We start from the raw sequence: 20225 nt of genomic DNA on the forward strand, positions 1-20225 counted from the left end.
GCTAAGGAGAGGCAAGGATTAAGTATAAATTGTGTTTTGAGGCTGGGGTAAAATATGGAAGGTTGCACATGTTATAATAGGGCCTAGATAGGTGAGAAATGAGTAGATGAAATAATTAAAGGTCACAACTATGATTAATGGCCCTATAGCATCCTAAATTTTACCCACCTACAATTTTATCCTCACTTAGGCCTCACTTTGGAGTTTGTCCTCTAGAGCATGACTGAAGCATTGATTCTTCTAACACCAACTATCAAATATAATTTTTCTCTATCTACACTATCTCCTCTTGACCACCCTTGATTTCTAGGACCATAGTGTTGGGCACCAAGGTCCAAAATCAGGACCATGGTGCCATCCTCTCAAAAAGGGGTATAAAAGGAAGTCTACCTCTCTCATTTTAAGCCTAACACTCCTAATTTGAATTCACAATCAACTCAAGAGAGTAAAATTGAAATTCTACATTCAAATGAGCAAGCAATTAGTCTTGTAAGAAGCATTGGAGCAAAAGTGAAGTCAAGATTCAAGCATTGGAGATGACATTCATGTTCTATGTTTTATGAAAAATATCTACATGAAACCCTAATTTCTTGTGAAGACAAAAAAACTTCATTAAAAGTATATCATTAGGTTTTCATTCATATTCAACCTTTCCCTCGTAAGGAAAGTATTTTATTGCAATATTTCATTTACATTTTTTATTCAATTTCATGATTTTTTTTGAAACTAGGGTTTGACCTAAGGCAAACCCCTATTCCAAAAAGATTCCCCCTTTTCACTGTGTGTAAGAACAAGTATAGAGTTGTGTTTGAGGGGATCGACAACATTCATAGAGATAAACACGTTCACCTTTTGACGACGAGAAATTCAGAGGACCAAGATGAGCAACAACATGATCCCAAAAAATCAAGTCAAACTTTTGAGAATAGATCTGAACTACCCTCTTTTGCTAAGATCAAGGTTGGTGTCTCCACACGACATGTTGGATATTATTGATAAGTTTGCTAGAATAATGTGTTATCATTGATGCCAACATATTTCTCTGTATGTTTTAGTGTTGCAGTTTGATTAATTAAGTTGGTTTGGCTAGTGTGTTGCAGATGAGTTGTTGTGGATTAAAGGGTTTTGAGATAAGTATCTCTAATCGATTTAGCTATAGTTTCAGAGGTTCGCATGGAGATTTGATCAAGTTATGAGATATAGTATTGTGGTTGGTTTTTCAGTTGTTTGGTGTTGATAAATGTTCTAGATTTTTCTCTACATTTCTCCATGTTGCAATATCTTGGTTTGCAGATTTGGCAAAGTGTTTGAGACATTCTGGTGTGTCCTCAATTCAGATGGTTCATGATTTGGAGATCTTCAAATGAATCTTTCAGTCTGACAGTCAGTTCAATTAGTGTTCTTAAGGTCCAATATAATGATGACGAAGATTTTAGTAAGTGGTGATGTCACAGTTGTTGTTGTGGTAATTCATGATGCTTGTGGATGTTTCTAGATCCTGTCCTATCCATGTTGATGATCTACATTGATTATTGTGCATGTTATTATTGGAGGTGTTTCTTGTTCGAGGTGTTGATTTAGGTCCATACTATGTCTTAGCTAATATTTTTTTGGTCTGCATGTTATATTGTAGCGTGTATAGTTATAGCTTTGTAATTTGTGATGTGTGTTGAGCCGACCTTGAAAGATAGGTTGATGATTTGTATAAATATATGTAATAATCATATGAGAGATGTATTTGCGAGTGTATTTGAATATGTGTGATCAGATAAGTGTGCAAACAAATGTTTTTATCTTTCAAAAGTGTGAAGTGTGGAAGAGTAGATCAGATTATGTGCTTAACTAAAACTATAACCAAGCATGAGAAGATGCTATTCTATTAGTTCATGTTCTTTTGAATGTAATCCAAATGTTTTTGTAAGATAGTGAGTCTTCCCAAGGGTTGTATCCCTCTTTGTTATGTGTTTTGAGTAGTGAGCTCTAGGCAGTGCGTGAATGCATGTGTATTCCCCATTGTAATATTTCATATACTTCTAATAGGGTATCATCTTATTGTGGGTAGGTTCCCACTGTGGTTTTTCCCTTGACTAGGTTTTCCACATCAAAAATCTTGGTGTTATGTGTGTTATTGATGTGGTGTTTATTTGTGCTCTCATTGTTAATTATTAGATCTGAAATTGTGTTTGAGTTGAATAAAGTTTGTGAGCAAACTGATTCACCCCCCCTCTTAGTTTGCTGCATTTTCTCCAACACACAATTTGTAGCTCACTATTTATACTCGATCTCTTCAATAATTCACTATTTTTCCCTAATCGTTTACAATTCAAATTCAATTCAATTTAGGGAAGAAAGAGCCCCATCTAGGAGGCCTAGAATCCGATTAGAATCTTGACTTATCAAGGTCATATCTATTAGATTCTTCTCTCCCCTAATGTAATCATAAATTAGGCTTGTTATTGGTTTCATTTTCTTAATCTTACTCTAACCCTAATTTATCACCATTACATTTACACTTACAAGTTTCATTTTCAATTGAATTACATAAATCTAGAGGTTAAATTCATAAAAACCCTAATTTATAATTCTAAATTTGAACTTGTGAGCTTCCTAGTTTGGATTAATTGTCTTAGATCTAATTGTATATGCATTTTAAAATTCAAATTTTCACTCAAAGATCTCATTTTCAATTGAATTACATAAATTTAGAGGTTAAATTCACAAAACCCTAATTTATAATTTTAAAATTAATTTGTGGGTTGCATAATTTTTTAAGTCTACTTTTAGATCTGATATTTATGACATGTTATTCTATGATTTAGAGATATTTATCTTTCAAATTCACAATTCAAATTTCTTAATTAATTGGTGAATCAATCACTTTTACAAAAAAAAATGCATTGCTTAATCACAATTTTCAATTTTTGCATTGAAATTTCCCTCGTTTGTACATGAGTTTTGTCACCATTAGTCCTACCTACAATATTCCCATGAGAATAAGTTGTAAAATTAAGGCCTCCCAATGTTTAATTACTAAGGATATGGAGCCTAATTTGGATTATTTGTTTCATGAGAATGTTGGTGGTTCCTCCAACCTTACAAATGATATCATTTATCCCCATTCTCTTCATAATTATCATAATGAGGATGAATCACTAACTAGGGTTATCGTTGACCAATTATAGAAGATTGAAAATGAATTTGAGAATCTTTAATAATGGATGAGTCAAAATACCTAGAAAGTGAGGCAATCTCACTGCTTGAAGGATTAAAAAGAATGGTGCAATGTGATAAAACTGGTGTTGATTTGTTGCAAGGCCTTGCTCATATTGTTGACACTAATATCATGACTATAAAAAGTTGTATTGAAGTCCTTGGTTACATTGAACCCACTATTCAAGTCGAGCATTATATTCCTATGCCTACATCCTTGCCTAGTGTGCCTACATTTACATCTTCTATCATGACTACTTCCGCACAACATGTTAATCCTACACATGTTAATCATGGAGGAAACCTTCTTAATCAATATTCTTATATACCTCTTTCTGTGAGCCTTCCATTTGTATCCTAATCATCTCCCATACCCACATATCATAGTGTTACACCTCCTTTCTCTCAACCTCCACCCACATACATCAATGCTACTCCTCCATCACAATACAATATGCCCAATTTCAGTCCATCCACTGAAGCAACCATCAATAACTTAGCCCAAACTATTTCATCCCTACAACAAAAATTGGCTTCCATTACCTAATCTAAGTTTAATGTGCCCACATTTGATGTAGCAAGCCCATTATCTGATGACATTGTCCATGTTTTCCCTCCTAAACATATGGAAGTCCCTTAATTGGAGTTTTGTAGTGGAAAAAGTGATCCTTTGAATCATGTGAAAACATTTCAAGCTTTGTGTAGTGACTTTTCTCATGACCAAAGAATTATGGCTAAATTGTTTAATTGAACCTTTAGGGATAAATCTTTACAATGATATTGTTCTTTGCCTCCTTATTCTATTACATCATTTCAACAATTAGGTAATACTTTCATTCAATAGTTTCATAATATTATTGGACCTAAAATTACTTTCACTGGTTTGATTCATTGTAAGCAAGATGCTAAAGAAAAAGTGGCTAATTTTATTGGTAGATATACACATTTGTATACTCAAATTGCTTACCCTATGCTTGATAATGATGTTTAAAGAATTTTTATTGCTAATTTACAAAAAGACATTAGGGATAAGATTCTCTTTTTAATTTTACTTCCTTTACATAGTTGTGTGCAATGCTTCATAATTATCAGCTTCAAGCGTGTCAATTTGAATAATCTCCTTTAATGGCTCTGGTTGATAAGAATGAGAGTGCTCAACAATTTTTTGTAAAGTTTAAACCGAACAAGGAATACATCAAGATTAACAAAAACATCAATACTCAAGTGGCAACTATGACATCAAGTGTGGCCCCTTTATCCAAGTACCTTATTTAATCCTCTTCCTGAGTCTTTACATAGAATAATTTCAAAATTGATAAATAATAATGTGTTAAAACTTCCTCCCATCAAGCCAATTGATACCTCCAAACCTTTTCCATCTTATCATGATCCCACAACCTTTTGCCAATATCTTCGTCAATTTGGTCATGACACTGATGATAGTTCTGATACTTAGTATAAGTACAGATCCGATAGCCAAAAAGATGAGAGGGGGGGGGGGGTGAATCATACAAACTTAATCATTAATGAAAACATAAGATTCAACCTCGGTAACATATATCAGTCATAGAATAAAAGCTGTCAAACATGCAAACTCAAAAGCATATGAACAATATAGACCTCATAACACCAGATTTAACGTGGAAACCCAAATAGGGAAAAACCACTGTGGGATTTTGGACCCACTAAGAAATATACTCTTCTAGACTATGCTCAGATAAAAGCCAATCCTGTTAAAGATTACAAAACACATTGCTAGATGTGACCCAGTTAAGGGATTTCCCTCAGATCTGTTAGGATCTTCACTTTGTTAGAAGTGACCTTGTCAAAGGATTTCAAACACTCATTTAGAATGTCACCTTGTTAGAGGATTTACTTATAAGACTGTTAAGTCCACTTGGTTAAGAGATTTCCTGTTACTTCTACAAGCTAACAGTAATACAATCTATTTGCAACTTTACATCTAAAATGCTAAAGCAGATTCTTATTTGTTCAACACAATCTAGACATAGAACTATTCTTGTCTATCTGCTAGGCATCAATACTCTGTTATTCCAATAGGTCTTCAAGCTTCTGTGCTCGGTGATCACTATGTAGCATCCCTATGCATACACTTGCCCGCATACACTGTTTATCAACAGTTCCTTACTTATAAACAATCATCTAACCGCTTAATCTCCTTGATCACATTTCCCATGATCAATCATAGACATCAGATCTTGAATCTTGTCCAGGTTCATTGTATCTTACGATTTGAAAAACATTTTACCCTACCTCGAAACTTGCACAATCATCTTGGAACTTGTGTTAGGGTAATGTGGTTCAATCTGAGCTATAGATCTTCTTGCCAACTTTCCATTGTCTTAGATTTGTTAACAAACTTCTTCCACGACTTGCCAATCATTGATCCACTCCAGCTCATTAGCTTCTTTCATTAAATATCACATATAAACATTTAATGCATTCTATTATAGCTCGGTTACAACTTGGTGAATACTAAACTTTACTCGGTAGACATTCTGTCTTCATTAACCGATTGCGATAATCTTAGGGTTTACCGACTAGGTTCCTTAGGGTTTACTGACTAGGTTCTTTGCCTGATAACATAGTGTAGTATTAACCTTTACATTTTACAACATATGTATGATGTTAAAACAATATAAAACATCAAGATCTCATCATTGTCTGACTCGGTAGAGTTTCCCATTGAATAACTTATGCCCTTTATTCATCATATTCTTTCCTGTGTCTTTACCGACTTCTTTATAATCTTCATATCATATTTCTTAAGATATGGTAACATTATACTGAATTAGAAAATCAATTTCTTGACATCAATGACAAAATAATAATAATAGTGTAGTAAAACATCTTTAATCAGTTATGACCATAATCATCAACAACCTTCTCCATATCCTTGTTATATTGCCAACAATCTCCCCCTTTGGCATTGATGGCAAAACCGATTGATTTGACCGTTAAGAATTCGAATTGCTGAGATTTTGAAATGCTGAAATGCTCTCCCCCATACATTAGACTTCTCTTCTGGTTTTCTCTCAATCTTCTTCTCCTGGTAGTCTTCTCCTCCTTGGGTAGGTCTTCTCCCCCTTTGACAACAATGCCAAAAAGAAAAGAACTAAAACATAAATTGTTTCTGTAAGAAGTTATTTCCTACTGATGTGTATCAACTGAGTCTTGGTTAGAGCATTTGTTTACAATTCCTGTTCCCTGTATCATTTTCTGTATTATCCCAATATTGTTCTCGTATACTTTCAGAAAAGCATTCTTAAAGTGTATCACTCCAGCATCAACTCCCTAAAAGATATTCAATAGATTCATCGAAGTGATGCTTTCACTGAACTTGGTCAGTGAGTAAGAGATAGGGGTAGGACCCCTAACTTAGTTCTAAGATATTGAAAAGTGTCCTTTGGTAGTGGCTTGGTGAAGATATCAGCTATTTGTTCCTTTGTGTTAACATATTCCAACACCACTTTCTTTTCATGAGCTTCTTCTCTAAGATAATGATAATTGATAGATATGTGCTTTGTCTTAGAGTGCATAACAGGGTTCTTTGAAATATTAATGGCACTAGTATTGTCACAGAATATAGTTACTGGCTCGGTAACTTTCTCATTTATACCTTCCAACAATTGTTTGATCCATGCAATGTTGGTACAATTTAGTGCTGCAGCAACATATTCAGCTTCGGCTGTTGACTAAGAAACACATCCTTGTTTCTTGCTAAGCCAACTCACTAGTCTTTCTCCTAAGAAGAAAGCTCCTCCACTTGTGCTTTTCCTATCATCAATGTTGCCTGCCCAATCAGTATCAGTATAGACTTTCAAATAAAAATCATTTCCTTTCTAATATACTAAGCCATAATCTTTAGTGCCTTTCAAGTATCTAAAAATTCTTTTGATTGCTGTCATGTGTATTTCCTTAGGATCTGTAGAGAATCTTGCAACAATTCCTACTGCATGTGCTATATCAGGCCTGCTGTGAACAACATATTGTAGTTTTCCAATCATGGATCGGTAGAGTGTCTCATCAACAGATGCATATTCATCATTCTTTGATAGTTTGCAGTTTGTAGTCATAGGAGTACTTACTGGCTTTGAATCCTCCATTCCAAATTTCTTCAAGATTTCCTTTATGTATTTGGATTGAGTAATGAAAATTTCATTTTTCATTTGCAGTATCTATAAGCCTATAAAATACTTTATCTCATCGATTAATGACATCTCAAATTCTTTGCTCATTTCATTACCAAAGTTCTTGCATAAAGAGTCATTTCCACAAAATGTAATATCATCAACAAATATGGCTAAGATTAGTATTCCATTTTCATCATTCTTCATGTACATGTTGCTATTCTCACTTGTCCTTATAAAACCAATCTTAATCAAATAAGAGTGCAATCTTTCATACCATGCTCTAGGTGCTTGTTTTAGACCATATAAAGCTTTGTTCAATTTACATACCTGATCTTTATTATTGTCTTCAACAAATCCTTTAGGTTGTTCAATGAAAACCTCTTCTTCTAATATTCCATTCAGAAATGCAGTTTTGACATCCATTTGATATACCTTGAAGTTTTTGAAAGCAACATATGCCAACAATGTTCTAACTCCTTCAAGTCTGGCAACAGGTGCAAAAGTGTCACCATAATCAATTCCTTCTTCTTGGGCATAACCTTTGAAAACCAATCTTGCTTTGTTTCGAATGACCTCTCCTTTCTCATTTAGCTTGTTTCTGAAGATCCACTTTGTACCAATTACATTTTTGTCCTTAGGTCTTGGGACTAGTGTCCATGTGTCATTCTTATTGATTTGATCAATCTCTTCAGTCATAGCATTTATCCAATCTTCACTGTTAAATGCCTCTTTTACTATTCTTGGTTCAAATTCAGATATCAAACATGTGTTCTATCTCAGTTTGTTCCTTGTCATCACTGGATCATCCTTATCTCCTATAATCTGACTTGGTGCATGATGTCTTCTGACATATTTGGCTAATACAAGCTTGGTAGGCTCTCTATCATCCTCTTCATCACTCGGTAACTGGATATCTTCCTCATTTCCTTCAACAGTTATCTCGGTGGGACTTTTCGGTTGCACATAGACAAATTCATCATAGTCTTCTGGGTCTTTGGAATTCCTGTCATCAGTTCTTTCTGCAAATTCATCAAATGCTTTGCTTCTAGAATAATATCCTAGGAATGTTCCTTCTTCACTTTTCTGATCAAACTTGCCATTTCTATCATCTTTATGAACATAGCATTTGGTTCCACAGATCTTAAAATAACTTACATTAGGTTTCTTGCCATACCAGATTTCATAAGGTGTCTTCAAAGTACCTTTCTTTAATTGAACTCGGTTCAAGGTGTAAACAACTGTGCTTATTGCTTGTCTCCAAAATGTTTGTGGAACCTTCTTCTCAATCGTCAGTGTTCTAGCACAATCCACAATAGATCTATTTCTTCTTTCAGCTATTCCATTATGCTATGGAGTCCTCGGTGCAGAGACTTGTCTTTTAATACCATGATTATTGCAAAATAGGTTGAACTCATCAGATGTGAATTCTCCTCCTCTATCTGATCTAAGACATTTCAGTTGTCTTCCTGTTTCATTTTCAACTCTAGCCTTGTACCTCTTAAACATTTGAAAAGCTTCTGATTTTTCTTTTAAAAACATTATTGACATCATCCTTGAATAATCATCCACAAATAATATGAAATACTTATCACCATAATAACTTTGAACTTTCATAGGACCACAAAGATCAGTGTGTACAAGATCTAAAATTCCCTTAGAAGTGTAGGACTTACTTGTAAAGTTGGATCTTGTCATCTTGCCCATTTGGCATCCTCGGCACATAGCATTCTTAGGTTTTTCAAGACTTGGTAGACCTCTTACTTTGTGCTTCTTACTTATCTTGATCAGATTATCAAAATTAACATGACAAAACCTTTTATGCCATAACCAGGTGTTATCAATCTTTGCATGCAAGCACTTGTTGTGAGTAGAGTCAAGGTGAAATGTATTACCTTTTGTTTGTGTCCCGATAGCAGCTAACTTTCCATTTTTGTCATGAACTTTGACAGTTCCTTTCTGAAATTATATTCGGTAACCTATGTTGTTTAGCTGTGCTACACTCAACAAATTATATTTCAAACCTTCAACCCAATAAACATCATTACATCTTGCTTTATCAAGAAGTGTTATGGATCCTTTACCTCTTACCGGACATGGTGCATCATTACCAAATCTAACATATCCTCCATCATAATCTTCTAACATAACAAACTTGTGTTTATCTCCTATCATATGATGTGAGCATCCACTATCTATAATCCAAGAATCATTAGTGTTTATGTGAGATATTAGGGCTTTTTCTTCATCCCTTTCTTCATTTGATCCATCCTTGATAGCCACATAAACAACTTCCTCTGTATCAGTCTCATCTGATTTATTATCTTCAGATTCCTTATCAGCAATTAAGTAGGTCTTTCTATCTCTTCTTCTGAAGTCTCGGTGACCTCTGTAATGATTATCTTTCTATCTGTCATCTCGGTAATCTCTCTTTTCAGTGAAATCTTATCACAATTGAAACATTTCAAGGGTAGTTTTCCCTTATACTTACCTTTGCCTCTTGGTAACCTTTTGGCCAATAGTGCTTCAAACTCTTCTTGTTTTCTGATTTCTTTATACAGTTTGTGTACCTCCTCCATGTTCTTCCGAAATCTTTCACTTGCTCCACTATGATCTCCTCCAGAGTACTTATACTTTCTTTCATTGTAATCATTAGATTCATTCAGATGAAAAGAACTAAATGCAAATTCAACTTTATTTACCGATGACCCACTGTTATCAAAATTACTTAGCTCAAATTCATGTAGCTTACCAATAGTAGCATCCAAGGAAACTGGCATATTAGGTATAGACCTCAATTCATTGATTGCAGAGACTCAGATTGCATAGGCAGGTAGAAGGGTTCTTAACAGCTTACTTGTCACATCCTTTTCTTCAATAGTTCCTCCTGCTCCCTTGATTTGATTTAGAATCTCCTTTAGTCTTGTAATGTACTGGGTTATGTTCTCACCTTCATTCATCCTCATAGATTCAAGTTGTCCTCTTAGACTATCAACTTTTTCTCTTTGAACATGTTCATCTCCTCCATATATAGATATGAGCTTAGTCCACATAGCCTTCACATCATTGCAGCCTTCTAGATCATTAAACTTAGAATCGGTCAATGTAGATGTTATTTCAATCATTGCTTGAATGTGTTCTTGCTTTGCCTTTATCTCTTCCATAATCAATGGATAGGTGCTCGGTGTAACAAAATCATTCTCCAGATAGTATATAGCATATTCTCCAACTCCTGATAGATGTAGCTTCATCCTTTTCTGCCATGTAGAGAAACTTGACTTATTCAGCTTAGGTGCATCCCTCTTATACATCTTTGGATCTTTAACTCAAGTGCCTTTAAGCTTTCCTTTCAGAGTCCAAGGCTCTAATACCAATTGATAGTTCTGATACTTAGTATAAGTACAGATCCAATAGCCAACAAGATGAGAGGGGGGGGGTGAATCATACAAACTTAATCATTATTGAAAACATCAGATTCAACCTTGGTAACATATATCAGTCATAGAATAAAAACTGTCAAACATGCAAACTCAAAAGCATATGAACAATATAGACCTCATAACACCAAATTTAATGTGGAAACCCAAATAGGGAAAAACCACTATGGGATTTCGGACCCACTAAGAAATATACTCTTCTAGAGTATGCTCGGTTAAAAGCCAATCCTATTAAAGATTACAAAACACATTGCTAGATGTGACCTGGTTAAGGGATTTCCCTCAAATCTGTTAGGATATTCACTTTGTTAGAAGTGACCTTGTCAAAGGATTTCAAACACTCATTTAGAATGTCACCTTGTTAGAGGATTTACTTATAAGACTGTTAAGTCCACTTGGTTAAGAGATTTCCTGTTACTTCCACAAGCTAACAGTAATACAATCTATTTGCAACTTTACATCTAAAATGCTAAAGCAGATTCTTATTTGTTCAACACAATCTAGACATAGAACTATTCTTGTCTATCTGTTGGGCATCAATACTCTGTTATTCCAATAGGTCTTCAAGCTTCTGTGCTTGGTGATCACTATGTAGCATCCCTGTGCATACACTTGCCCGCATACACTATTTATCAACAGTTCCTTACTTATAAACAATCATCTAACCGCTTAATCTCCTTGATCACATTTCCCATGATCAATCATAGACATCAGATCTTCAATCTTGTCTAGGTTCATTGTATCTTACGATCTGAAAAACATTTTACCCTGCCTCGGAACTTGCACAATCATCTTGGAACTTGTGTTAGGGTAATGCGGTTCAATCTGAGCTGTAGATCTTCTTTCCAACTTTCCATTGTCTTAGATTTGTTAACAAACTTCTTCCACGACTTGCCAATCATTGATCCACTCCAGCTCATTAGGTTCTTTCATTAAATATCACATGTAAACATTTAATGCATTCTATTATAGCTTGGTTACAACTTGGTGAATACTAAACTTTACTCGGTAGACATTCTGTCTTCATTAATCGACTGTGATAACCTTAGGGTTTACCGACCAGGTTCCTTAGGGTTTACCGACTAGGTTCTTTGCTTGATAACATAGTGTAGTATTAACCTTTACATTTTACAACATATGTATGATGTTAAAACAATCTAAAACATCAAGATCTCATCATTGTCTGACTGAGTAGAGTTGCCTATTGAATAACTTATCCCCTTTATTCATCATATTCTTTCTTGTGTCTTTACTGACTTCTTTATAATCTTCATATCATATTTCTTAAGATATGGCAACATTATACTGAATTAGAAAATCAATTTCTTGACATCAATGACAAAATAATAATATCAAGACAGTAAAACATCTTTAATCAGTTATGACCATAATCATCAACAACCTTCTCCATATCCTTGTTATATTGCCAACAACTGAGAAGTCTTATACCTTAAGGAGTAAGTTTCAAGACTTCATTGATAACAATACCATATCCATAGTTGGTGTGAATGACAAATAAAAAAAATATGTAGCTCCTCCTAATGAAAACCTTTAAATATTTGCTAATCCTTTGCCTTCCCATTCTACTAATGTGGTTGAATCTGGCCCTCTTGCATATTCTCCCAATGAGCTTGGTGTTGAATCTAATAATGTTGTGAATCTTGTTGATAAATCTAGACCTCCTAAGGACCTATGCATTACCTTTGATCCTAGTGAGACTATTGATGCACCTAATGGCCCACTATATATCACTACAAATATCAAAGACAAACTCTCACAAGGAGTGCACATTGATCTAGTGTATATGGTGAATGCGATTATTGAAGAATATCTCTATACTTTACAACTACAACATCAAGTAACATATGATAAAGCTGATGTAATGGTCAAGGTGTATGATGGTTTCTCTTTCCCTACTATTGGTTCTATTAGTGTTCCTATTGAGGTTGGTACTAAGTGCTTAGATGTGACTTTTTCTATCATTCTTACATGAAATTAATTTTGGGAAAATTTTGGACATCCTTGGCTCTCTTCCATGAAAGCAATACCTTCTACTATTCATAAATATCTCAATTTCCCTCATAATGGTTCTATTATAAGAATTAATCATAGAAAATATCAGCCCATGGTGAGGCGTGGAACTATCACCCTTGATTACTTTTGGCCTAAACAATTTGAGCCTCTTAAGCCTCTAAGTGATGCTCTCTTTCTATCTTATCAAAATTGGAAAAATGAGATGATCTTATCTTTGGGTAAGGCTAGAGACTCTAGACCTACTCCTCCTCCTCATGATGGACCTAGTATTCTTCCAACACCTTCTATTCCTCCTATATATGTTGCATTCCCACCTCCTACATCTTCCAAATGAAAGCGCTTAGCATCTCCTATTTCTCAACCTAGTAGACCTTATCCTAATCCTCATCCTTTAAATGAAGGAAAACAACCTATGTCCATTGATCCTCAACATGCACACCCTCGACTAAAACTAAATGAAACCATTGTCAAGATAACACAAACAAAGAAATCATGCTAAGGCTCATTAACTTGCTTCTCAAATCATTTCCTCTCTAAAGACACCAAATGTTGACTCGGTTCCATTTATTTAGCCTTCGCCTAATCCTAGGGAGGAAGTTCAACCTAAATGACCAAGATTAAAAATGCTTAAGAAAAATGATGCTTCATGCTCTTTATATGTGAGAGATCTTATTTTTATTAATATTGATGAAGAAATGGATGATGATTTTGTTCATGCTAACAATGTTGATTTTAATGATTCTAATGATATGTATGATCTTGTTGATGTCAACAATTATTTATCTAAACAATTTTCAAAAGAATTAATCCTAGCTCCTAGTGATAGACAAAGTGACTCATCATTAGAGCATGGTCCTTGCTTGGAACTTGAATTAGCTCCATCTACCATGCTCAAAGTTTCTACTCTTGCATCTTTTCCACCTTCCCAAAACAATATTCAACAAGATTGGGAGGTGGATGATATTCTTGATTAGCTTCATTCATGTCGTAGATTCTCTCTTCTCTCTTGCTTGATCATAACGTGTTTCCCCTATGATGTGTTATGCTAGGTTCTCTTTGGATGAGGGTAAGTTCACCAAGATGTTGTGAAAAAAGGGCGGTATAAGTGGAAACATTTTTTCTAAAATTAGGTAAACCTAAACTTGGAAGTGTTGGAATCAAGGAACACTGACAGGGGGGTGAATCAGTGTTCTACAATCTTTAACATTATTAACCCAATTCTTCAACCATCTAATGCAAATAAACAAAATAAAGATGTAAACACATGAGGCAAACATTCACATTACCATAACACCAAATTTATATGTGGAAACCTTGGTTAAGGGAAAAACAATAGTGGGAACCTACCCATAATGAGATAATACCATATAAGGAGTAAGTGTAAATATTACAATGGGGAATGCACATGCATTCAGGCACACTGCCTAGAGCTCACTGATCAAATACAAAAGGGCTACAACTCGGAAGACTCATTTCCTTACAAAATGATTACAAAAGATACAAGAGGGTTTGAACTATTGAGTAGCATCAACAAATGCCTAAGTATAGTTTTGGTTAAGCACAAAACCCATAATATTACTCTACTCTTTTATACTTCTCTGTTATGATATTCTGTTGTATTCCAAAGCTCAAATCTTTCACCTGCACATGTGAAACTGGGCACAATCACCCATAAAAATATCACACATAACCATCGATCTCAAAAATGATCATATCAATATCTCATATATATATATATATATATATATATATATATATATATATATATATTCATAACCTCAATAAAGATCTTCATCATGTCAGCCCAAAAAGGCGTAACACACAAATGAAACGTGTTACCCAAGCTGGCTCAATCTAACCTAAAACAACAAAGCAGACCAAAAACAATTGTCCACATGCTTCCCACATGCTGGCTTAACATCCTCTAACACACAAAAAATCACCAAAATCACTCCACATGATCCACACAATGAATCTTTGCACGTTACTGTCAATGAACATTGTTGTACCTGAAAAAATTATCTACCGGATCTTCTAATTTACACAAGACTCATCACCGGAGGGCACAAACCTATAATAAGGTAATTTACACATCTACAATGCTTCTCCAAGATACACAATACAAAATAATCAAAACAAAAGATCCGCCAACCAAATGTCTTGTTCTTCTCACCGAATCTCACCAGACCTCAATCAATCTTCTACTATGAATGAATTATGAACTGTGTATGGAATATATGACATTAGTTGCCATCAATGACAACATCTGAACATCAATGTAGTGTCTCTTGCCAACAATCTCCCCTTTTTGCATTGATGGCAACACTTAGTGAAAAATGAATAAGTGTCAGACCAAACCCAAAATATATACACTGCAACAAAAAATCTGACTACCGAACTCCAAAAACCAACAACTCCCCATAAGATCAACATTTTTCACTGCTATACACTCTCCCTTTCACATCAATAGTAAAGGCAGGGTTTCAGAAACCAAAAATTCAATCCAAAAATGTTATACCATGCACAGTCCTTACAAAAATTTGAAGATGACTGCATAGGAATTCTTTAATGTGTCCAAATGACTCTCCTAGGCTTTCTTCAAGCTCTCCAAAATTGTTATCAGACCACTAAATAGATAAGCTTGGGCTTCTACTATCTTTAGGTCTATCAGATCACTGTTTGCCATATCATCTTGAGAATCCTTTAAGGCACTAAGCATAACTTCTAACTTAGGAGTAATGAGACTCCTAAATTCTCCAGCTTTGCCTATTATTCTCTCTTGATCACGATTCATGCTTCTAATTTTCTCAAGTAATGATATTACTTGACTTTCATGAGTGCTCAAGGAAACTGAGAAAGGATCAACCAACTGAGATATGTATTCTATCTCATCCTCATGCAACTTAGACTTCTTCTCGATGTCCACAGTGAACTTGGACTGTGATAAGAATGATTTGTACAAGTTCCCACCTTCATAAAAAGAATCTTGCATATTCTTTACACAGAAACCTAATGTGGTTCTATCTTTTGAAATCATCTTCTTTAATACACAGGGCCTTTTAGCATTAAAATCATTTTGAACCTTCTTAGCCGATTTCTCAAAAGACTCAAAATGTGTATCTACAAATTTGATTAAACTATTTAATTTCCCGAATGGAGTGTCTGAAATATCCTTTTGAAATGAGGGTATTGAATTTTCCAAAATACCAAATGCCAGGGTTAGCAGCATATTTTCCTTTATATGAGACCTCAAGAGATCTTCACTGGCCTTATCTTGGGAAAATTATGCTAACTGAAGTTTCCGAATTAGCGACAAAGAGTCAAGGTTAATCGATCCCTGTACAAATTTTGGATCATCAACTACTTGCTTTCCCTTCATTGCCTTTGCAATGTCTCTTTCTTTCAAAATTATTTCTTGCTTGACCTCTACCTATACTTTCTCTATAACCTTCTCTAATTCTTCTTCGTTCACTGGTACTTTAGTGACCAAAGGATTATCACATCTTTGTCTGCTTCATCTGCACCTATCTTATCCTTATCTCCTACAACATCCTCAACCCTAACACCTTCTGGAACACTTACATCACTCAGATCATCGGATCATCAACCCGTTCTTCCAAAATAGAAGTATCATCTTATGTCTATGATGAACTTATAAGGCACTGAGAGGGGGGGGAGGTGAATCACTGCTAGTAAGAACAATACAAATCTGATTATCAATTTCACCAACTTAAAAATTAATAGGCATATAAGAATTAACACCAAGTATGCAATCACCACATAAAGCATAAACCACATGACACGAGAGTTTATATGTGGAAAACCCAAATTGGGAAAACCACGGTCAGAATTAGTACCCACAAGATCCACTATTTGCAGTATAGAGATTTGACCGGTTAAGGTATACAACACCCAGTTAGGGGCACACCCTATTAGGAGTGTCTGAGCCTAGTTAAGAGATTTACAAAAAGGCCTATGAGGACCAGCCCTGTTAGGAGCTACCCAAGTTACTGGGATTTGCAAACACAAGTTAATGTGTCACTTGGTTAGAGGATTTAATGATTAGAACTATTAGGATCTGATTGTACCCTGTTAGGAGTGACCTTGTAAGAGGATTTTCTTGTTGCAACTATTAGGGAGACAACAAGTACAAATTATCTCAGTATAGCACCTTTTGTGTCTGATAATATCCACTTCAGAATATTACAACATCACATAGACTTCATCTCTCAACTCATCTGATCATCGCACTATCAGAAATACAAAATTCATTCATGATCTTTCACACTCTCAAACTCATACACATATATCCTTTCATACCTCATCATACATTTAAAATCATCATAAGTTTGGCTAGAAACTTGTTACAATTCCCTAGGTTCAATGCATCTAGACAATCTTATACTGTATAGTTTAGTTATGTCAGCCACCGACATAAAAATCCAATTATGTGTCATTTTACCAATTTGTGTGATTTTCATCACTACCAGTTAAGTCTCAGTCAGAATACCTTCTCTATCAATCACATCTTGTTCATCTGATCGAATCAACACATGTGGTCACAAACATAACTTCATCTACCATCCTTCATTGCTGTTGTCACACCAGATCACCCCATTCTTCATAGATTTCTTGTACTGATTGTCGGAATATAACTCTGTTTGTCTTTTACCAGTTAAAGTCCTAATTACCAGTTCTAATAAAAACTATCTTTGTTAATCGGTTAAGCCATGTCGGTTGACCTATAAGACTTAGATGACTGTAAAAACATAGTTTCCATCAATGAAAACATACAACATAGTCATCATATAACAATCTAATCAAACATGTATCGATTGTATCAAGTAGAAAAACAATTATCGGTTTAGATCAAAATGTTCAAATGCCAACAATATCCCCCTTTGGCATTGATGGCAACACTTAGGAAAATATTTGTCAACTAAGTGTGCAATACAAAAATTGACTATACTCCCCCTTAGCAATTACTCCTATTACTCCCTCTTTACATTGCATACAAAATTTTGACTGGACTCTTAACTATTACTCCCCCTTTGACAACACTGCCAAATAAAGAAGTAAAAATACATGAAAGATATATAAATTTTACATCAAAATTTGCATCAGAGCATATATAAATATAAGTCATAAAGTTTTTACAAAGCAATTTTAGAAAAAGCGTCACTAAAATGAAACTTCAATTGTTTGAGATCATTATCCCATGTCTCTAACAGTGTGTCGGTAATCTCAACATGTGTCTTTATTTGCCCGACTAATTCCTCCATTGCATCAACTGTGCTCATCTCAGGTGTAGCCAAAATAGCTTCTGACTCCTTGTATGCTCACTATAAAATTTCAACTTTAGGAGCTAGTTGAGTTTGGAGCTCCTTCAATGATCTAACCAGTTTTACCTGCTCATGTTCATACATCTCAAGTCTGTGATGCAAGTCTACAACTGATCTACTAAAAAGAATAGCTGAGTCATTTAGTGGCCTAAATGTCTCACTCAAGATTTCAAGTTCTTTCTCAGCATCTTCCCTTTTATCCTTCAGGTCAGCACAAAACAATGAAAACTTAGAAATAGTAGCCAAAATCTTTCCTCTAGTTACTAGTGCATTCTTCAACAGGTCTTTATTAACCGTGAGTGCTACCTTACCTTTATCTATCTCAAACATCAGGATTTATGTCCTTTTCTTCTTGTAATCCTCTTTAACTGAGATGTATGTTGCATCTTAAAAAGCTTTGAGTTGATCTCCGACATTAGTAACCAACTGTCCAAGTTTGTCACTGGGAGTGACAAAACTTTCAGTATTAGTCTCTGGTAGGAGACTAGACAAAATATCAACTGCTATCTTGATTGTCTCTGCCTCTCTTTGTTGTTCCTTAGTTCTTTTCTTTTGAGCTCTAGATTGCATTGTTGTTGCAATCTCCATCAATTGAGAAGAACTCATATTGTCTATATCAATAGGTCCTTTAATGCTCACCGAGTCATCATCATCATCATCAATTATTTTCTTCTCCTTTGACTCCTTTTTCTCTATCTTTTCTTTCTCTATGGTGTCCTTGACCAGTGGTGGTTGTGTCTCCACATTTTGTTCATTCATCGATACTTCCTCATCAGTCTTTTCCTTTTGACTGTCATCAACATTTATACTTACCGATGGAATTTGATTATCAGTAGATTGTGTGTTCACTAGCGGCTCATCAAAGCTCTTTTCTTCAGTTTGCATCTCCACTTGTTCCTCTTGTTTCTCATGTTGTTCAAACATTTGAACATCAACATCAAAAACATCTATTTTGTCAACAGTGTTAGCAACATTATCAGCATCACCGGTATCATCATCTGGTATATTTACTGGTTCAATATCAATAGGATCATCATACATATACTTGTTATCTTGTTCAAAATCTGTGGTCTTAACACCTTTAGGAAGTTCTTCTGACTTTGGATTTTGAGAACTATCCTCCTTAACTTGTTCATATTTTTCTTCATCTTCATCTGGGATGAGACCTAAAGCCTTCTTAATTAAATCTAAGTCTCCTTCTAGACTGATTCGGTCTCTCCTATTAACATTCTTGTTAATCTCTTCTTGGATCTTAATGATGCCTTCTCTTTCACCTTTATTTGTTCAATTTTTTCTTCACTTTCTTCCAATTGTAGGTGCTTAAAGAAATAATCAACAAATTATTTGTCTTGGCTAATGGCTGTCTACCACCTTACATCAATAAGATTATACAAAGAACTGGGAATCTCCCCTTGCAACTCAATGAGGGCTCTGCTATATTTATTTATACTAAAGATGACTACATCTTCAATCTCCCTTTGTTGACTTTTAGATAAATGAACAAATAATGTATTCAAGCCTTTTTATATCCCATACTCCTTAATTATTCGAACCATTCTATTGAAATAATCTTCTAATGTAAATGGTTTCTTAGGTGACTTTCCCTTACCGATTGCCTTAGGCTTCTTAACATTTTCTCTAAGTGCTCTTTTATCCTCCTCTAATTCAGTAGCCTCTTCATCATTTGCCAGTTTGTGGGCTTGCTGCTTCTTCCTCTTTCTAGTTTGTACTAGTTCAACAGGTTGATCAACAATTTTCTTCTTCCTCCGGAACTAAATTTTAGATGGTTTCTCTCTTTGTGATTTAGTTGGTTTGTCTTCTTCCATATTCTTCTCAGTTGCTTTCGCTTTTGCAGTAGGGGTACCAGTAGGTGCACTTGATGCTTCACCTTGCTTTGTTGCATACTTAGCCCTTGGTGCTGCTATCTTCTCTTTTGTGAAACCTACCTAATCAACAAATGCTTCAACCTCCTCCTTACCTTCTTATCAATAACTAGTCTTTGTAGCTCAGAGTGGACTTGTAGTGATTTTTCTTTGTAATTCCCAAATCTC

The sequence above is a fragment of the Cryptomeria japonica genome, chromosome 11 (genome assembly GCF_030272615.1).
Source record: "Cryptomeria japonica chromosome 11, Sugi_1.0, whole genome shotgun sequence".
Lineage (NCBI taxonomy): Eukaryota > Viridiplantae > Streptophyta > Pinopsida > Cupressales > Cupressaceae > Cryptomeria > Cryptomeria japonica.